Source organism: Tympanuchus pallidicinctus, unplaced genomic scaffold (assembly GCF_026119805.1).
Source record: "Tympanuchus pallidicinctus isolate F22 unplaced genomic scaffold, pur_lepc_1.0 scaffold13, whole genome shotgun sequence".
Lineage (NCBI taxonomy): Eukaryota > Metazoa > Chordata > Aves > Galliformes > Phasianidae > Tympanuchus > Tympanuchus pallidicinctus.
In genome coordinates this window covers 16,085,523-16,103,217 of record NW_026294648.1, presented here as the reverse complement: position 1 = coordinate 16,103,217, position 17,695 = coordinate 16,085,523, and the positions used below count along the sequence as shown (strand labels likewise).

The 17,695-nt window shown below is 44.1% G+C and overlaps 1 protein-coding gene across 2 annotated transcripts in view; it reads left to right on the top strand.

The window, feature by feature from the left end:
* The first annotated feature begins 2,156 nt into the window (after positions 1-2,156).
* Positions 2,157-17,695, top strand: part of SLC6A14 (solute carrier family 6 member 14) — a 43,489-nt gene continuing 27,950 nt past the window's right edge. For both annotated transcript variants that reach the window (XM_052673192.1, XM_052673189.1), the window contains exon 1: positions 2,157-7,011. The gene's annotated coding sequence lies outside the window, so the exon portion shown is untranslated. The remainder of the gene's footprint in view (positions 7,012-17,695) is intronic.

Below are 17,695 nucleotides of genomic sequence, written 5' to 3'. Positions count from 1 at the left end.
AATGTACTGCTCCTGCCCAGTATCTTGAGAGCACATGGAGACGTGGATCTACAAATTGTGCCAGAGGCAGGAGAGCATTCTTAGGGGAAAGTACTACCACATGCATGTTTTTATGACTTTCTCATAGCAGGTTGCAGGTTTACAAGACAGACGGTCCTTAGTTCTGCTCCACTGTGATTGTTTCTGATGGTAACAGGCTGGGAACTGAGCAAGCCAAGTCCCAGTGCTACGTGCTTAAGTCCCACACACTGCCCAGCAGATTCAGGGAAAGGACTTTCTGATTGGACTTTTGCATTTCAAATGTCACTACTGTAATTTTTAGGTACTGTAAGCAAAAAGACTGTGATTCTGTCTTGATACCCATAAACAAAACCATGGTGGGACTTCCAAGTCTTACCCTCACCTCATTGCATGCATTTGTAAATAAGAGAAAGGGGAAAAAAGAAAGTATTTGGCAAAGAGGGATTTTATTTTGAGGTCATGTTAGGTTATTTAAAATTTGCTTTTGTAAGATACTGATCCTAAGCACCATCTAGATTTTTTTGAAAGGATCATGTTTGATAGGCTCATTATAAAAGAGGGACCTGATAGCACCGTGTTCACCTTCCAGCAGGCTGTTCCCAGACTGAATGACCCAGAGTGACCAAAAGATTGCTGGCTTCAGGGAAATCTATCCAGCAAGTTACTTTTGAAGCTTATTTAAGCACTTCTGGGTCCATAGGTCAGAAATTAAATGTGCTGGCAGGGTAACCAAGATTCTGGCCTCTCTGAAATCCCAAAGCTGGTTGCTGCCTGCAAGCCATGGGAACGTGATGCAAGAGCCATCCATCGCTGTTAGGGTGAGGGTCAGTTTCTTCACTGGTGTCCACGAAAATGGGATTTTGTGAGGAAATCTGCCAGCCTCAAAGTGATGTGAGATGAGGAGGCTGTGTGGAACTGGGCAGAATGAACAACTCCTTCCTGGTGGTTCCTGCCCCGGTGTGGCGTTCTGGTGATGGGGGGGGATGTGGTTGGAGAGGTGCTCGTTCCAGAAAGTGGAAGAGGCGCCGCTGAGTTTCCCCTGGAATGTTTGTGTTGAAAATGTTCCGACGAGTTAATAGCGTCTGGGGCGTCGGATATTTCTGGAAGGACAAACTGTTAATTGCTTAGCAGTGAGCAAAACAACGCAGTGGTGTTACAGCAAAACAAATAATTACATAAAGAAAATTAGCAGGTGTTCAAAGTGTCCGGCTCAGAGAAGTAATAAGAGGTTATTGGAGCCTTTTTCACCTTTGCTGCTTTACAGGTCAGTAATGAGCACAGCTGTGCCACTGATTGGTAATCTCTGTAGTCACAAAACAAAACAAACTACAGGAGTTGACCCCAATGCTGCCCATCTGCTACCACGCTAAGACACGGGTTTAGTGCGTCAGTTTGGACCTGCTCAAAAAGAACGGCTTTTAACAAGGCTCGTGCCTTCTGCCTTTGATGCACAAACCTTCACAGGTAGGAAAATATGAGAGGAATCTGAAGTCTGGCTGCGGCAGCATTGATGCCTGCGAGGGGCTGGGAAAGCTTTCCGGATGAGAGAGCAGCAAAGCAGAATCTCCCGTTGCTGCAGCCAGAGGGCAGAGATTAGCGAGCGCTTCCTGGTGCTGAGGCGGTGCGTTCATTGCTATCTGCTCGGGAAAAGCAATGGAAACAAGCAAAGTTAGGTGGGAGGCAAGGCTGAGAGGGGAGGAAAATCGCTACTTTCAAAAAAAGCCTACCCAGAAGGTCACCTTCTGCAGGAATGACAGAGCAAGAGACCCTGCTAGCTTGGTGGTGACGTTTCTTGCCAGATATTCTGTGTATCTCAAATAGGTTGTGAGTTTGAGCACCTGGGTAAAACAAACAGCCCGAAAAGTCTGTCTGCAGAGGAACCTGAGCTGGGAGCCAGGGAGGTGCTGTGTCAGAGTACTGCTTTATTTTTAAAGCAAACTGGATATGGGTGAGATCTGTGACTTTCTTACGCTTCAGTTTCTCATGGGATTTTTCAGGCTTTTTAAAATGGAAAATGTGATTTTCCATAGCTTCAGTGTTTTTTTTTTTTTTTTTTTTTTTTTTTTTTTAATTTTCTGACAAAGAATAGACAAAAATGTAAGGTTTTTTTTTTTTGTTTGTTTGTTTTTGTTTTTTTTTTTTTCTTGCAAATTTGGAGGCTGTTGTTTTCCTTTTAAGTGAACAGTTCCCTGATATTTGCAAATAATTCCAAGTTGTGCGATGCTACAACTTTTCACTGTCAAAACCCAAATTCCCTCACATGCCCCAGTCCTTTACAAGTCTTGTGTTCCCTAGGGATTGCCAGAAAACAGCCAGGCAGCCCAAGGAGCTCTGTGGAAGCTGGGGATCCCCACTGATGGTGCTTTGCTGCCCTGGAGTGATGCACACAATTTTTACCAGGGAAATGCAAGAGTGTGTCTGGTTGCTCATTGTCTTACTTGCTCTGTGAGTGCAGTGAGATGAATTTCTGAGCAACAGTTGGAGTTCAGAGGGCTGTGCCTGCTCCGTGTATCAGTGGTGAAGAAAGCTGCAAAGGGGTGAATGATGCTCTTCCAGATGGAAAAGTTAATGGGTTTGGAGTCAAAGCTGAGTGGCAGCAGGGCTTGTTTGGATATGGGAATGTTCTGGAACAATTCTGGGCCTGTTAGTGTGTTCTTCCCCAGAGATGGCTGGAAGGGATGGGTTTTCCTCAGGTTCATTTGGTCTCTGTCATCGTTGTACATATAATCCTATTTGCAGCTTCCTTTTCTGGCCGTATTTGATTACCGTTAGCTTAAATGAATTGTGAAGAGCCTTGATCCAAACTGAGCATCCTGTGCACATCTCTTAGTTGACTTTAATATGCAACTTCAAAACATGAAGCAAGGAAAACCACTGGCATTTATTAGCACAAGCCAGTGCCGAGTGGTGAGCTAAATGTCTTGTTTATACAAGATATACAATAAGAAATGTTTGGTACAGTGTGTTCTCCCTGAGAAGTCAATGCAGCTTGAGCATGCCCTGGAACACACTCAGCACATTTGTTCTGTTCCTCAGGCCGGATTATGGGCAGAAATATCATCTTGCTGCCCCACGGCCAACTGCCACAGCTTGGCTGCTGTCTGTGATGGGTCCCTTTCTCCTGCCTGTAGGGCACAGAGTACCAAGGGGCGAGCAAATTGCTGTGCTTCCCCATGAAAATGAAGGCTTTTGGATATCTTCTGGGAGCTGTTTTGGCAGGAACACAGGAAAGATGCAACGTGGAGATGAGGTGGTCTGGCAGCCTTCTCTTGATGCTGGCAGGCTCACTGCTTGCTTTTTGACTCTGCTTCTCTCAGAGAAAAATGAGTGCTCTTGTTGTGATGGACTGTGCAGCCTGTCCTGGGGTGTGCTCTCCTCATGTCTCTTGTGGTTTTGCCTTACCTGTATGGTGCCTGTATGTGGAAGGAGCCCAGGGCTGCTCTGTTTAGCATCACAAACCCTTTGCCCCAGATACAGTGGTTGACAGATTGCAGTGTTTACTGAGGTGCCTAACAGAAGCAATGCTCCCCCGTATTTCTCAAGAAATAAGATGAAAGAAGCAAATAAATTCAAAAGAAGCAAGAGTCAAAACAGGGATTTGCTTATTGGGAAAGTGCAGGTTTAGTGAGAGGAGGTTCAAGTGATGCCTAATCCTGTGAGATACCCAGCCAGCAGCCGTAAGCTTGGGTGCATTTCCCTCACCTAACCAGGTGCTTGCAGATCTTCTCCCACACTATCATTTCCACAGCTGTGCTCTGCACCACTCTGCATCATTGAAGTGCCCTCACAGGAAGCAGGGCTGGGTTTTGGTGGTCTCATGTGCAGAAGGAGGTGCAAGTGTGGCTGGAGACAGCAAGGACAGGAGCTGGGAGCTGTACCTCTTCTACAGGGGGAGCCCAGAAGCACCTCCCCGCAGTACTTGTGTCCTCTGTAACCCACGGGATTTCCATCCACTCACTCACTCACTCACTCACCCATCCATCCATCCATCCATCCATCCATCCATCCATCCATCCATCCATCCATCCATCCATCCCTCTCCATGCCCAGGCTGTAATCCTGCCAGCTTCAAGTGTCAGCCCTTACGTCTGTAGACGGTGGTGTAACTTCCCTCAGCTTCCAAAAACAGACTTTTTTTGCTTTGCTGCCTGTCTGCCCCTGGCAGTAAGCCACTTACATGGGTGATATAACTGCAGTCCTTGCTGAAATGTTCCTGGGCCCTGGTCTGGAAAGGGAGTGAGCCAGCCCTGCTTGCTGCCTCGCTCAAATGTTTGCTTTCCATTTCCTCTGCAGCTGAGAGAGAATCTGAATTTGATACTATAAGCTCCAGACAGAACACTTTTAATCCCAAAAACATTTCACAGGGATAAACCAGAATGATACAGAAGAGGATGTGGGTCGTAACACTGATTTTCCTGCTGTGAGATAGATCTGAACCTACACCTTCACCCCTCTGACAGCCAATAGCTCTTCTGTTTGAACAAACATAGGTATGCAAAGCTCCACTGTATCCCCTAAAGACAAGATCCAGTGTGAGTTTTAGGTTCCAGAATGCTTGAGTTGAAATGTTGTATTGTTTTTGCAGCAAATAAGAAAGTCAGTTACAATATCCAACTCAATGTGCTGCAGTGGTGCAAATGTGACATATCCCATGCCATGCCCTCCCCCTAACCCCTGTGCTTTGCCAGCAGATGCATGCAGTCAGCTGGCAGCTCAGGTTGGATGTGGAGAGCCACTGGCCACAGCCATCCCTGCCCCACAGTGCCCTGCTTGGCATGGTGCAGTGCCATACACAACACACAGCAGCCTTCAAAAATGACAGAAAACCATCTGCATTAAGCATTAGGACAGTGTCCAAACATGAAGTCCTTTCGCAATGGCAGGAAAGTGAAAATAACGAATACAAACAGCACAAGGCATGCAGCTGTGTCATGACAGTAGGAAAAATGGAGTAGCTACCACTATCTCTTGAGAAAGCAAAGTGCTTCATACGTTGCACGAAAGCAGCTTAAACTCTGTTTCATCTCAAATCTTTGGTGAGGTGACGATTATATAGCATGTTACTGTTCAGGGTCTTGCAGAACATGGTAGGTGTTCTCTGCAGGTGCTAAGCAGCATTACTCTGCACTCCTTCAACTGCTATGGTAAGTAACATTAGGAATTTTACACGTTAGGAAATAGGTCTCATGACCCTCATGCTACTAACAGCTGACCTTGCAAACCCCTTCACTGAGTGCAAGAGATTCCTTCCAAAGTAAGGACAGCAGAATTTGGTTATCTACACAAATCCCTACTGTGGTGAACACGGGGATTTTAGAGCATCTTGGATCCCTTTGTAAATAGTGTGCTAGATGTCCTTGTTTTACTGCGCCAGTAATCTTCCTTTAGATGAGTATGTTGTGTACAATTTGTTCAAGCTTCTGTGGAAGAGGAATCCACCATGCGCTATTCAGTATGAAGTAAATGTGTTTGACAAAAGTCTAGATGGAAATGTACTTCCAGACCCAGATATAATTCATGATATAATCAACGTATCAAATAAGAGAAAGATTGTTTTTTCTTTCAAATGTGTGGTAACAGATTGTTGTCTGGCAAAGAAATTATACAACCTAAGGGAGCTGTTTTCAAGGACAAGTCTGGAAAAAAGATTGGAGAGCATGATACTAAATGTACTATATTAACTGGGGAAGTCCCATGGACATCACTGGCTCTCAGCCCAGGATTTGGCAGTGATTTCATTTTGATCCTCTTCCCCTAAAGGACTGCAAAGAGATCTTTCCTTCATCCCGGAAATGAAATTACCCAGAAAAGTCAGGAATGTTTATTCCTTCAGCTCAAAGTCCAGATTGGATCTGAACTGCAATAAGACTACCTGATGCAGGGGCTCTTCTGCTGAGGTTTACTTTGCAGGTGAATCTCTCCAGGAGTTGAGGTACTGGAAAGATAGGAATGTTCTAAATGTTGGGCTTGTCTATAGCTGCAAGAGTATCCAGAGCAAACTTCATGCTGAAGGCAGGAGCAGATTTTATCCGTGCCCAAGCTGGTTGGTAGCTCACATTGTTACTGACTGCTAACGCAACGTTTGGGTTAAGCAAGACTCTCCTCAGGCAATACCATCAAAAATAAATAAATAAATAAAAGATTTCTGCCATTTGAAAAGAAGTCAGAGGTTCATGTGGAACGAACAGGGCGGATTCAGCACGAGGGCAGGTTGAATGCCTCTGAATAATTGCTGGGGAATGTATGCGGGTTTTCCTTGGGTCGCAGAGCAGGCGACAGCGCTGAGAACATGTTCTGGTGTGCTGGGACACAGAGAGCACGTGGCCTGCCGAGCCACACTGATGCAGTTGGAGGCACATGAAGAATGGTTGTTCCCAGAGCTCCCCCCTGCCGCGGATCCTGCCATAAATCTTTGTTGTGTTGGTGTTGCTACCCGTGCTTGTCTCACAATCATTGCCATAGCCGTGACTTGCAGGGATGTGTGTTTGAGCAGCTTAAAAGGTAACAGCAAATCCGGCCACTTCTAACGCTGTGTTTGAACAGCTCATAAAGATGTGGTGCAGTGCTGACAGCATCTGCAGGTGCTTTTCTCTCTCAAGCAAACAAGTTCAACTCATTTCTACTGACAGAGGAAGCTGCTGCTCAGCCACGCCGTGGCAAAGCATGCTTTATTTCCTCACGTAATCTCACATCACAGCACATACTGCTCTGAAGACTGAACGTGCTTGCAGGCATTTGTTTAGCACAAAGTTCATTCTGCAAAAGCACGGTGCTTTTGCAAGAAAGCGATTGTACTTTCAAGTGGTTGGGAAATACTGAAGGGCAAATTAAGAACCCTTGCCCCGAAGCCATTTTGCCAGATTGCTCTCTTGCTGTAGGCAATGCCTTATTTCCTCATTAGCCTCTTCAAGAAAGCTGAATGCTCCCATAAAACTATTATGTGCTGGTCTCTGTTAGAAGCTTCAATCCTATTAGGATTTTACTATCCAGGTGAGTCTCTTAAACGCTCCATGATTTAGCACTGTTCTCTGTTTTTTCAGTGGGCAGAAAAAGGATGTGATTGTAGTGCAGGATCTTGGTTCAGAGAGGGAGATGAGGCTCTGGTGGTGCTTTTGGAAATTCCTTGTGAAAGCCTAAGCAGGGTAAAGAAGAGCAGCAATTCTATCTTCAGATCCTTTCTGTATGTTCTTATATCTGAGTTGGATGAAGAGATATTCTTTTGTGTATTTCAGGGGTAAGATACTACATGTATCTCCCAGGAGGTTGCTGTGTGGATGAGGCATTGTTCAAAGCTTAGGCTGTTAGCCAGGATACTCTGTTCTGTACTCTGATTTACAGTGAATGCATTCCAGTTGGGAAACAATGGGCTATTTTACAATAATGATCTTAAATCTTAGCTGAACAAAGTTCCATCAGTTTTCTTTCTTTCTCCTTAAGTCTCTAGGTCACATAAAGACATATCAGACCTTCTCCAAAAGAAGAAAGAAGCCACCTGTTGCTTAATTACTGCAGTGGAAAACCATTTTCTTGAAAAGTATGAACTAACAACAGTACACCAATAATATTAATTATTTTTATTAAAAGGAGAGAGTTGGGCATGGAAATTCAGATTGCAGCTGGCTGTGCTTTGAAGCATTCAGCATCTCTATTTCAGGTGTGGATCAACTGCTCTTCATTTTGTCTGTTTTGGCAGTGTTTAAGTTACTGACAGCTTGCTGTGGCACTCAGAGGAAAACCAGTTCTGCTCTACCTGGTAACTTCACTGACATGTTTGTGAAAGCTCCACCACCCCATAGAACCATATGGAAGCTGAGAGAGAGGTGAAGTGTGGTTGAACAAAAATGTTCAGAAAAGGTAATTGCTGGCACCAGACCACCTGTATGGAGCTGCAGAATCCCCGAAGTGTTTTTCTCATCAGTGAGCAGAGCAGGATCCTTGGCTTCCTTTATTTTCAGCAGTGAGAAAGGATCCCCAGCAGTTTGTTTCATGGGCCCTTTTCTCTCTGTATTGGCTTTAAGGGAGCCTCAAGCTACTGGAATGGTTGGAGGGGGGTCTGAATGTATGGGTTTTTCCACTTCATGTTTCTTTGTTGTCCTCTGGAGATAATTTGGTTTTCACACACTGTCTGCACAAGGAAATCGGGCTCCTAGCTGGCTGTGCATAATCTCACTTGGATGAGAAATGTAAATGACACGGATGGTTCCCTAAAGCACGTGTCAAGCATCTCTGTTAAATATTGATTTTGTGCTTTAGGTGTTTGGCTGGTCTTTCAGTGGTACCCTTGCTTTCAAAGGCATCTGCTGTACAATAGGTGCAGTATAGTCTCAGTACAATCACCTCGTCCATTGAATTGTGTTCAAATGAACACTGAAACACCACCTTACTGCAGATGTTCACTATGTCAATCAGGGCTTTGTTTTATCAGTGTGTGCAAGCGCAGGGGATGCTAGCTCTGCACTAAACAAGTCATCAAGTGTTACCCATACTGCAGTCCCAGTGGTGTGTAATGCTGGCAGGGTCAGTTTCATTTCTTGCCTACCTAAAACAGCCTCCTAAAAAAAATTTCTACGTAGAAATGAAGTGAAAAGAAGACAAGAAAAGATTCCACCTAAGACTGTACATTGCTAAACAGCAACACAGAGGTCACCAAAAGCTCTCATGAAATATTTCAGGTGCATACTTTATTCTTTGCTGGTGATGTTCTATCTGACAGAAAATGTTCATTTTTCATTAACTTTATAGGCAGCAGTGGGATGGATCTCCACGGCTTTTTCCATAGCACAGCATGAGTGCACTATAACCAGAGTATAAGAGCAGTGTGTTTGGCTGTGTTCATTGCAATGAGCAGTGCTCCTCTGGCCATCTTCCAGGCAGCAATGCTGAGTTAAATAAGTTGTGTTTTCAATGTGTACAGTCACCCAGAGCAAATTTGCTGGGCCTTTCTGGTATAAATTTAACCTTCTTCTATCTGAAACAAAATAATTCCTTCAGTAAATAAATACCACCAGGCAGATTTATCAGCAGCAACCTTTCCTTTCCTGCAGCTTGCAGTGTCCTCCAGTGTTCTCTGTCTTGTGCAATCGAGGAAATGTTCTTAAACCATTCACATACAAGAACTGAAGAAGTGCCCCAGAGCTTTTCTGATAAGCTTCAGAATTCCGATAGTATTAATGTCTTAACTTTCCAAACTTGAAGAAATAACATAGATAAAATTACACACAGAACAAGCACACACGGACAAAAATGCTGCATTTCAGCCAAGAGGGAGCATTCCTTTGTGAGGTTATTTTTAACAAGATGCCATTAGATTTCCTTTTTTTTTGTAGCAACCTCCAACAAAGGCTAAAGTTAATATTGAGAAATATGATGCTGCCCACCAGCCACATTCAGTTCAGTAACTCCTGATGAAAAACAAAAGCACCCAAACTTTGCTTTGCTTTCCCATTCCCACCCTTGCTTTTCTGCAAGCCCACTGAAGCCAGCTTTTGGAAGCTCCAAAGTCAGCATTTCAGAGCTGAACTTGACTGTCCTTGCCTCAAGCAGGGTTAGAGCCAGTCACCCTTGTTAGCAATTATCTCATCAGTTCTACTTTTTTGTTACTTTTTACTTATAGAAACCTACATTTTTATCTTCCAAATCTCTGGCCATCTCTACTTTGGCATCTTTCTATCTGGCTTACAGCTCTCACAGTGCTTTAGCACTGCATTCCAGAGCTGAAGGTAGATTTTGTGTCTGATTTACCCACCTCTTGCCTCCTGTGCATGGTTGCTTTCCTACTCTCCTAATATCCTTTGGTTTCAGTAGAACAAGTCAAGATTTGTTTTTTGTTTCTCTCCTGATAGAATATGTTTTGCTGTTGATTTTGTCTTGTAACATAGCAGGGTACAAATGGCAGGGCAGAAGACCTGGTTCTTAACCTTATAATTGTTCCAAATGTGTTAACATTGTCTTCCTTTCCATAAATCCATTACAAACAAGCAGAGCAGTGCTGGGAGGCTCCTAGCATATGTAACAATTAGAGAGCTCTACACAGGAATCCCCTCTTGTACTCCATTGAATAAACAAACCCATCACCTAATTTGGCTGTCAGTTTGCTGCCTACATTGCAAAGTGGGAAGCTATAGCTTTTTTTTCCCCTTCAGCTCCTTCTTTCCTTTAGCTGCTTCCGATTGTCTTTCTCCATTAATTTTTATCTCTTTCCAGTGTAGGAAAACTAGCGGAGTTTGTCCAAATTTTTTTATCCTGTAGCTTTGTAAGAGTCAGCTCCTTTTTCACAACATCCTGAACTTGTGTGAGTCATAGAAAGCAATTATTTGTGTAGGTGTAACTTGGGTGTAATGCTCCCCTGGATCTCTGTAGAGATTGCAGAGAGAAAACTACCCCCAAATACTGTGTCATGAAAAATCTGCCATGTACTTCCTGAAGAACTGGTCAGGTGTTGCTTTAGTGTGGTCCTCTAACATTTTTGCTGCAGGGCTTAAACCTCTGAACAGGCATTTCTCTAATTCTCAGCAGTGTCCTCAGAGACACCAATGGCAGTGTTTCCTTTTCTTTCTCCCACCAGGAGGCACGTTGGGCTTGTTACTGTCACGTGTTTTGATGATGGGAAGGAAACTGCTGCTGGGAGCACCTGGAAAGGGTGTGGGGTGAAAGGTTGCTGTTGTATTTACCTTTGGATGGAGGGAGGGAAGGAGGGAAAGGGACTGCTCAGTATTTGTTTTTGATCTGGCAGCTAACAGGTTTCTGGTATGATTCCAGCTCTTTGGAAGTGTTGTCTCATGCAGTCGGACTCTCCCTGTTGGGCAACAGTTTTGTTGCTCCTCGGGAGCTTAACTGTCTTGGAACGGTGCAGCTGAAGCACAGAGTAACAACAGGGCAGGGGACTACAGAGCTGGCTCCTGTCTTGGGCCATTGAGTGGCAAGGTCTAATTGGAGCAGCTGGGAAGGGTTGGCACTGAGCTGGCCGTGCCTGGCTGCTGCAGTGTGCTAAGAGGTCTCCAGCTAACCAGAGCTGTGCTCAGCAACTTCAGTGCTGTGAAAGCCTGTTCTGCTCCGCCTGGGCATGACAGCTGGACCAGAGCCAGCTGAGTGGGAACGTTCTTCCCAACTACAGAGATGTGCAAGTCAACTAAAGGTCCCAGCAGCGCTTATCAGCTGGGGAGTGTGAGGGCAGAAGCCTTTTAGGAGAGGTCTTTCCTATGCAGGAGGAAAGTTGTCCATGTTCTCTTTGCTGTTGCACTGTGGTGGGTAGGTTGCTGTGCCAGTCTCAGTGCACACGGTGCCCAAGTTTTCCACAGTCAGACACAGTGATGCCAGATGCAGAGCACGTGGGTTCCTGCTGGTGGGGGCAGACTGTGGGGATTGAGCGTTCCTGAAGTGCAGTCCCAAGAGAGGATGGATGTGGTAGTGACAGGGAACTGGGAGGAAGGAGATCTCAGTGACACCTTTACTTTCTGCTTCAGCAGAAACGCCTTTATCTTGAAGTGAAATCCTCCTTCCTCCACCCTTCCAGTGAGGTCATTCAGTGAGGAATGTGCTTATGAGTTTTGGGAGAGAGAAAAACACCCCCTCCCACACCTTCAGAGCCTACGCTGCCCTAAGACTTAATAGCATGTTACCTGCTGGTATCATGGTAATTTCACGAGAGGTTAAACAGTATCATCTGTTACCAGCTGCCCTCCCCACACCAGTCTGGGTCTGCTATCAGCTCCTGAGAAGACCAGCTTCAGGGTCTGCAAGGACTGCAGAGATGGACATTCCCCAAACATGGTCCTGCCCATTCAACCTCTGGTGCAATCTTTGAGCAAGTATTGGGGAGCAAGCTGGCATACAATCAAGCTTTGCCTTCTGATAACATTTTGCTAAAACATCCCACATCTGATCAGGTCTAGAACTCCCAGTCTGAGGCTGGAAATACCAATTTTTAGGCAGATTTGCTGGTGGGTGAAGAGAAGAAGGAGGCTGAGACATGCATTTTGGTTGAACAGCGGAGAAGCATCTGCTTCTTCACCCCACTGAATTCAGATGGAGCACAGGCTCTGGGCTCTGCTTGCGTTTAGGCTAACCAGTTACTGGGACTGAAGACTACATATACTTGTATATGCAGCTTTTTGGAATAATCACACGTAACTTCTAACACTGTACCTGTCCTGCTGAAGAATCAGACAGGTGCAAGGTCTGGAGTTGTTCTGCACTGCAGAATGCTATGCAGTGATAAACTTAAGTGAGATACGTAACACATATTGTCCTCCCTGTTTTATATAAGAGGAAACAGAAAGATGAAATTGCCCTCTCAAGCTGAGTGTCTACATTCCTGGCATGTCCCAGCCTCCTACATCCTCACTGGCAGCTGTGGGTGCAGAATGAAGGCAGAAATTGGGCAGCAGTGTCAGACTCAAATGGATGTTCTTAGTCTCAAGCTTGTCGCTTTGTCAAGCAAGCCATATGTTTTCAGTTTAAAAATTTGTAAGAACTGTATAAGCCATGAGAAATATGAAACCATGCCAGTAATTCCATTTATCTCACCTGATTTTGCAGTAACAGTAACAATAAAATTGTCCGTTTCGAAATTTTGAGATGTTGTGAGTTCTTTTCTTTGGAATCACGAAGAGCTGAAAGTTTCTTTCAGAAACAACTTTCTGGTAGACTTCACTTCTAAAGATCAGAACAACCTTATTATTATTATTATTATTTACTGGATTTCATGGCTTTTTAAATGCAATGTTTATAGGAACATAGAACTTGGGACGCAGAGCAGATCCACAGCTTTTCTTAGCAATGTGGTGGATAGGAAGATAAAATTACAAAGCAAGTAAGACATCTCGTTCAGATGAATTTCATTTGGCAACTACCAGTTATTGTTTGAGTTTCTGAACTCAGCCTTGAAACTGCTGTGGGTAGAGCACTGCGAAGATGCCTGCACCCCTCACCATCAGGGCAGGTGATGGATCCAGTTCACTCTCTACAGCATTTGTCTTTGTCAATTGCCTTGGATTCAGCCATACGCCTCGAGGGCAAGAGCAACTGTTCCAGTATTCCCTGTGGGAATGCTCAGTCTTTTCTGGAGTGATGAAATCCTGATCCTGCAGTGCCAGTTCTGCTGGCAGTGCCTTGATGTATACTTTGTTTGCTGTTCCCTGGCCCTTAAGTGATTTCCGCTCATTCAGGTCAGACTGTTGCTACACTGGGGGATTCCAGTTTGCAACAGAATGAATAGCACTGACCTGACTATTTTTATTCTGGTCTTTTCCCCATTTCTTTCCTGGAAATGGTCACCTTGCTCTCTCCCTGCCTTTGGTAATCGTTCTGTAGTCATACATGACCTTTAGAAGTGTTTCCTTGCCAAAAGCCTAATCAGAAATCTCCATACCGTAACAATTTATTTTGTCATTGCAGTATTTTAGACAGCCTGTGATGACTGCCTGCTGTTTGGTTTTAACACATCAGTGTGCATTGCTTCATGCAAAATTAGTAATTACAAATTACTAATCAAATGTGATTCCTTACCAGAAGGAGTATCGATCACTACAGATGGAAGAGAAGTCAAAATTATGATTATGATCAATCACAGAATGGCTTGGGTTGGAAGGGACCTCAAAGGCCATCCAGTTCCAACCTCATGCCATGGGTAGGTTTCAACCACTACATTAGGGCTCAGGCTGCCCAGAGTCCCATTCAACCTGGCCTTGGGCACCTGCAGGGACAGAACATCCACAGTTCCTCTGGCTAACCTCTTCCAGGGCCTCACCACCCTCCAAGTAAAGAATTTCCTCCTTACCTCCAATCTAAACCTCCCCTCTTTCAGCTTTAAGCAGTTCCCTCTTGTTCTACATTATCAGACCACGTAAAAGTTGGTCTCCTTCCCATTTATAAGCTCCCTTTAAGTACTGGAACGCTGCAATGAGGTCTCCCTGGAGCCTTCTCTTCTCCAAGCTGTACACCCCCATCTCCCCCAGCCTTTCTTGAGCATAATGACTAACTAAACTTGACAGCAATGAAAGCTTCCTGATGAAGAATACTGTAGCAGCTGTCTAAGACACTTCTTTTTGTTTACACAGTCTGATCTCAACAATGTGTGTGATATCATATCATTTTTATGGTACAACAGATAAACTCTCTGATTACGCTGCATTGGCTTACGCTCACTTAAGGTTCATTTCATGTTTTCACTGCTATGTACCTACAGAAGAAAATCAACATCAGAAACAGAAACATAACTAAAAGAGCAAATAATTAAAGTGTAATTGATGGTGATACATTTAAGAAGACAAGATTGAAACTCATGCCAACCTTGACCTGGATGCCACAGTGATGTGATGAAATAGAGCACAAGAATGGGCACCACTCCCACTTAGGCTGACACCAAACATTGCTAGGTGTTCCTACAGCCTCTTTATATGTCTGTGCTGAATTTACTCCTGCTGTCCACATTTTTTTTGGAGCACAAACATGAAAAGATATTTTTTTTTCCTTACAAGAATGCATTCTGTTTCACAAATTGGAGCGGTGTCAGAGAAGGGAGGCATCTTTAAAATGTTACACAGTGAGCATCCCTTAAAATGTATGCCCAAGTCTTCATATCTTTAGATTATTACTGGGTTGTAATTCTTGTGAAACCAAGATTTCTTCTGAGAAGTCCAGGGTACCATTCTTGTTGGAATGGAAAGTACAACTTTCCCCCATCCTTGGGCACCAGGACTGTCTCTACACATCTGATGTACAATGCCAATCAAATAACAATAAAAAAAAAGATTGTGAAACCTTAAAAAAACCCAGCAGGCATAAAACTGAGGATGGTCTGGAGATACCTGAGGTGTTTGTGGAATTCAAGATGTTTGGCTTGCAGAGAGAGGTTTGGGATGTACAAAACACACTGCTTCACAGCTGGAGTTGCCTACATAGATGTAAGTCTTGTAATAAACCACAGAAATTAGAGGCAAGCACAGGGTCAGGGAATAGCACATGATCAGGATGGGGGAAGATGATGGCCCAGGGAAGAGTGTTCAGTGTATACTGTTCCCCAAGTATTGCATGTTTGATGCATCTGAAAATGTAATAAATGAGCCTTCCAAGCAAGGGGAGTGCAGCTTGGATCTCTCTTCTCAGCACAGAAATCTGACACCTAACTTTACTCTGATTTGGATAGTTTGAGAGATGATGATTCAGAGGTTCTTGTTCCTGGGTTAAGCATCAACCTGCCAACTCTTTTCCTTCCAAGGATCTTAGTCATGGCTGTGTGCTCTGCCTGGTGGAGCAGTGACTCAACGCTCCTTCACTCCAGTTGTGACCGTGCTGTTGTTGGGCTTTTTAAGCCAGCGTGCTGAGTGCTTTCCATATACATGTTTCTGTTATCAATGCTAATAAGGTGTCTGCAGGGATCAGTGGTGACTGCTCCATAGCCAAGATATGAAGAATGTCATGCTGAACATTACACTTCCTCTATCAGGTGCCAACTTCTCAGTGCTCTGGAAGCAGCTGCTGTCCAGTTCAGCTCCTCAGCACTTGATGCCAAGCAGCAAAGTCCTGGGAGATTGTAAATGAGAAATGACAGCTTCGGTTATATCTGTATTCCAGTCTCACAGTGTGCCTCCCAGGGTCCCTTGTGCTCTGTGGTGTTTGGCCCTTGGCCCTTTGATACACAGCAGTAGTTAAGCTAAATTGTAGGTCAACGACTTATAGAAAGAAACAAATTTTAATTATGTTAAATATTAGGAACAAACCAGGCCACAGCAAGGACAGTGAGAGAAGGAATAGAAAATGACAATGAGAAATGGTCGAACCCTTCAAGAAAGAACACTGTAGGTTTGAGGGCACTGCTGGGCAGGATGAGGGACAGAAGGAGAGAGTGCAAGAAATTGTTTATTTGCAGCTCTGGGACAGATTTCTTGTGTAAATCAACACATTATCTTCCTCTCATCTGGAGGGAAGGAGGCTGCAAGGAGGAAGGACCTAAACAATAGGTGAAGTCACCTGAATATCAAACTATGGGTGTGTGGTTTCCATAATCCTTTTATAATCTGGGGGAAAGTTAAGGAATTGGATAATTAATCAAATGATATCTTGAATCTTCATAAAGTACCATCTGGAATAAAAAACACAACTGCTGTTGTCAGCATGTGTCAGTTGTCTCTGGAGGTATTTTACTTCAGGCAATTGGGAGTTATTACAGGGATATACTGCAGTGGGAAGTTGGAAGGGGGGAGCTGTGAGAAGATAATCCAGTTGTTAAAAGTACCTATAATGTTGTTGAATTTTTATTTCTATTACTGCAATAACTTCCAGATTCTCCTGAGGAGCATCAAATGATTGGATTTGAGTTACACTTCCAGACCAGGAACACTGGTACGTATTTCCTGTTACACAGTGTTGAATCTAATTCCCGGCACTGTAGTCTCTATTTGATCCAATTTTAGCTTTTGTTTTATTTTATTTTATTTTATTTTGCCTTTCTTTGAAGAAAAAATGCAGCAAACACTGAATATAACTGAACTGTAGAGAATTAGGCTGTAGACATGAGTTCTAGTGATAAATAGACACAGAAAATTCTGTAAGTGTTGGACACGTCCACCTTTGTTACTAGAGCTGTGGCCCAGCCCTGGTGGAGGCAGAGAGGGGCTGGCAGTGATAAATCCAAAGTCACTGTGAAAGAGTGGGCATTTAGGGTTTATCTTATAGCTGGGGCTGGAGAATCCATTGAAGGATTCTTCTATGAAGATGGACACATTCCTAGCCTGGCTTTGACTCCTTCTGTGTGCAGAATGGGGAGAAATCCAACATTTTAAGTGTTTTGGAGGGGACTGTCAGGCAAGCTGACATTTGTCCCCATGTAGGTACAGCTCTGGAGTTGCCATTCATGCCCAAAACTGGGATGGAGCCAGTCCTGCTGTGGTTTTACTGGAACATGTTGGCCCCCAGGAGTGGAGTCATGCACTAAGAACTCACAACCAGCAGCAGCACACTTCTCATGGCACAGTGTGGGGATTTCCTCCCATTGCAGTGTCAAACTCAATCCTATTCTCATTTGCTTCAAAGGCTGTGTCAGTTCTCGTGCTGAGTGGGTGTTTTACAAGGCTCTGTTGACATGATAGCCAGAACAGCTGTGGTGTGATTATTTACTGACTTTTTTGAGCTTTTCATGAGTTGGCCTTTACTTTGTGACCTCTGCAGGTGGAACTACATGCTAATCCACTTACATGGTCTTCTTGCTCTCAAGTGTGTGGGAAAAGAGGCTCTGATAAGTCCTTGAATAAACTCTCTTTGGTTAAAACAGAGAAGGAAGGGTTATCTTGGGTTATATTTGTCTCTCAACTCAAGCCTCTTGTATGTAAATAAATCGACTTCAGTGGAAGTAACTTGAAGGAAAGTTTTTTGTTTTCTTTTAAACTCTTACACCTTTGAAAGAAATCAACCAGGAAACAAAAACGTGGCCCAACAATGGGGAGTATCTGGGAGTTGCCTCTTTACACAGCTCAATGTCAGCTTCAGATCCTCCCACATTTCCACCTATCTTGGCCCCATGGCTGGCCTGGGAGCAGGGAAAAACAACGTGGGGATGCAGTGGGAAGATGCTGGCAGTGCAGTTTGACAAAGATTTAAAAGGAGCAATATTTCTCGTCTCTAAGCCACAGAAAGCATACAGGTACAAAAATGTTAAAGTTCTAGAGCTTTTTAAGAG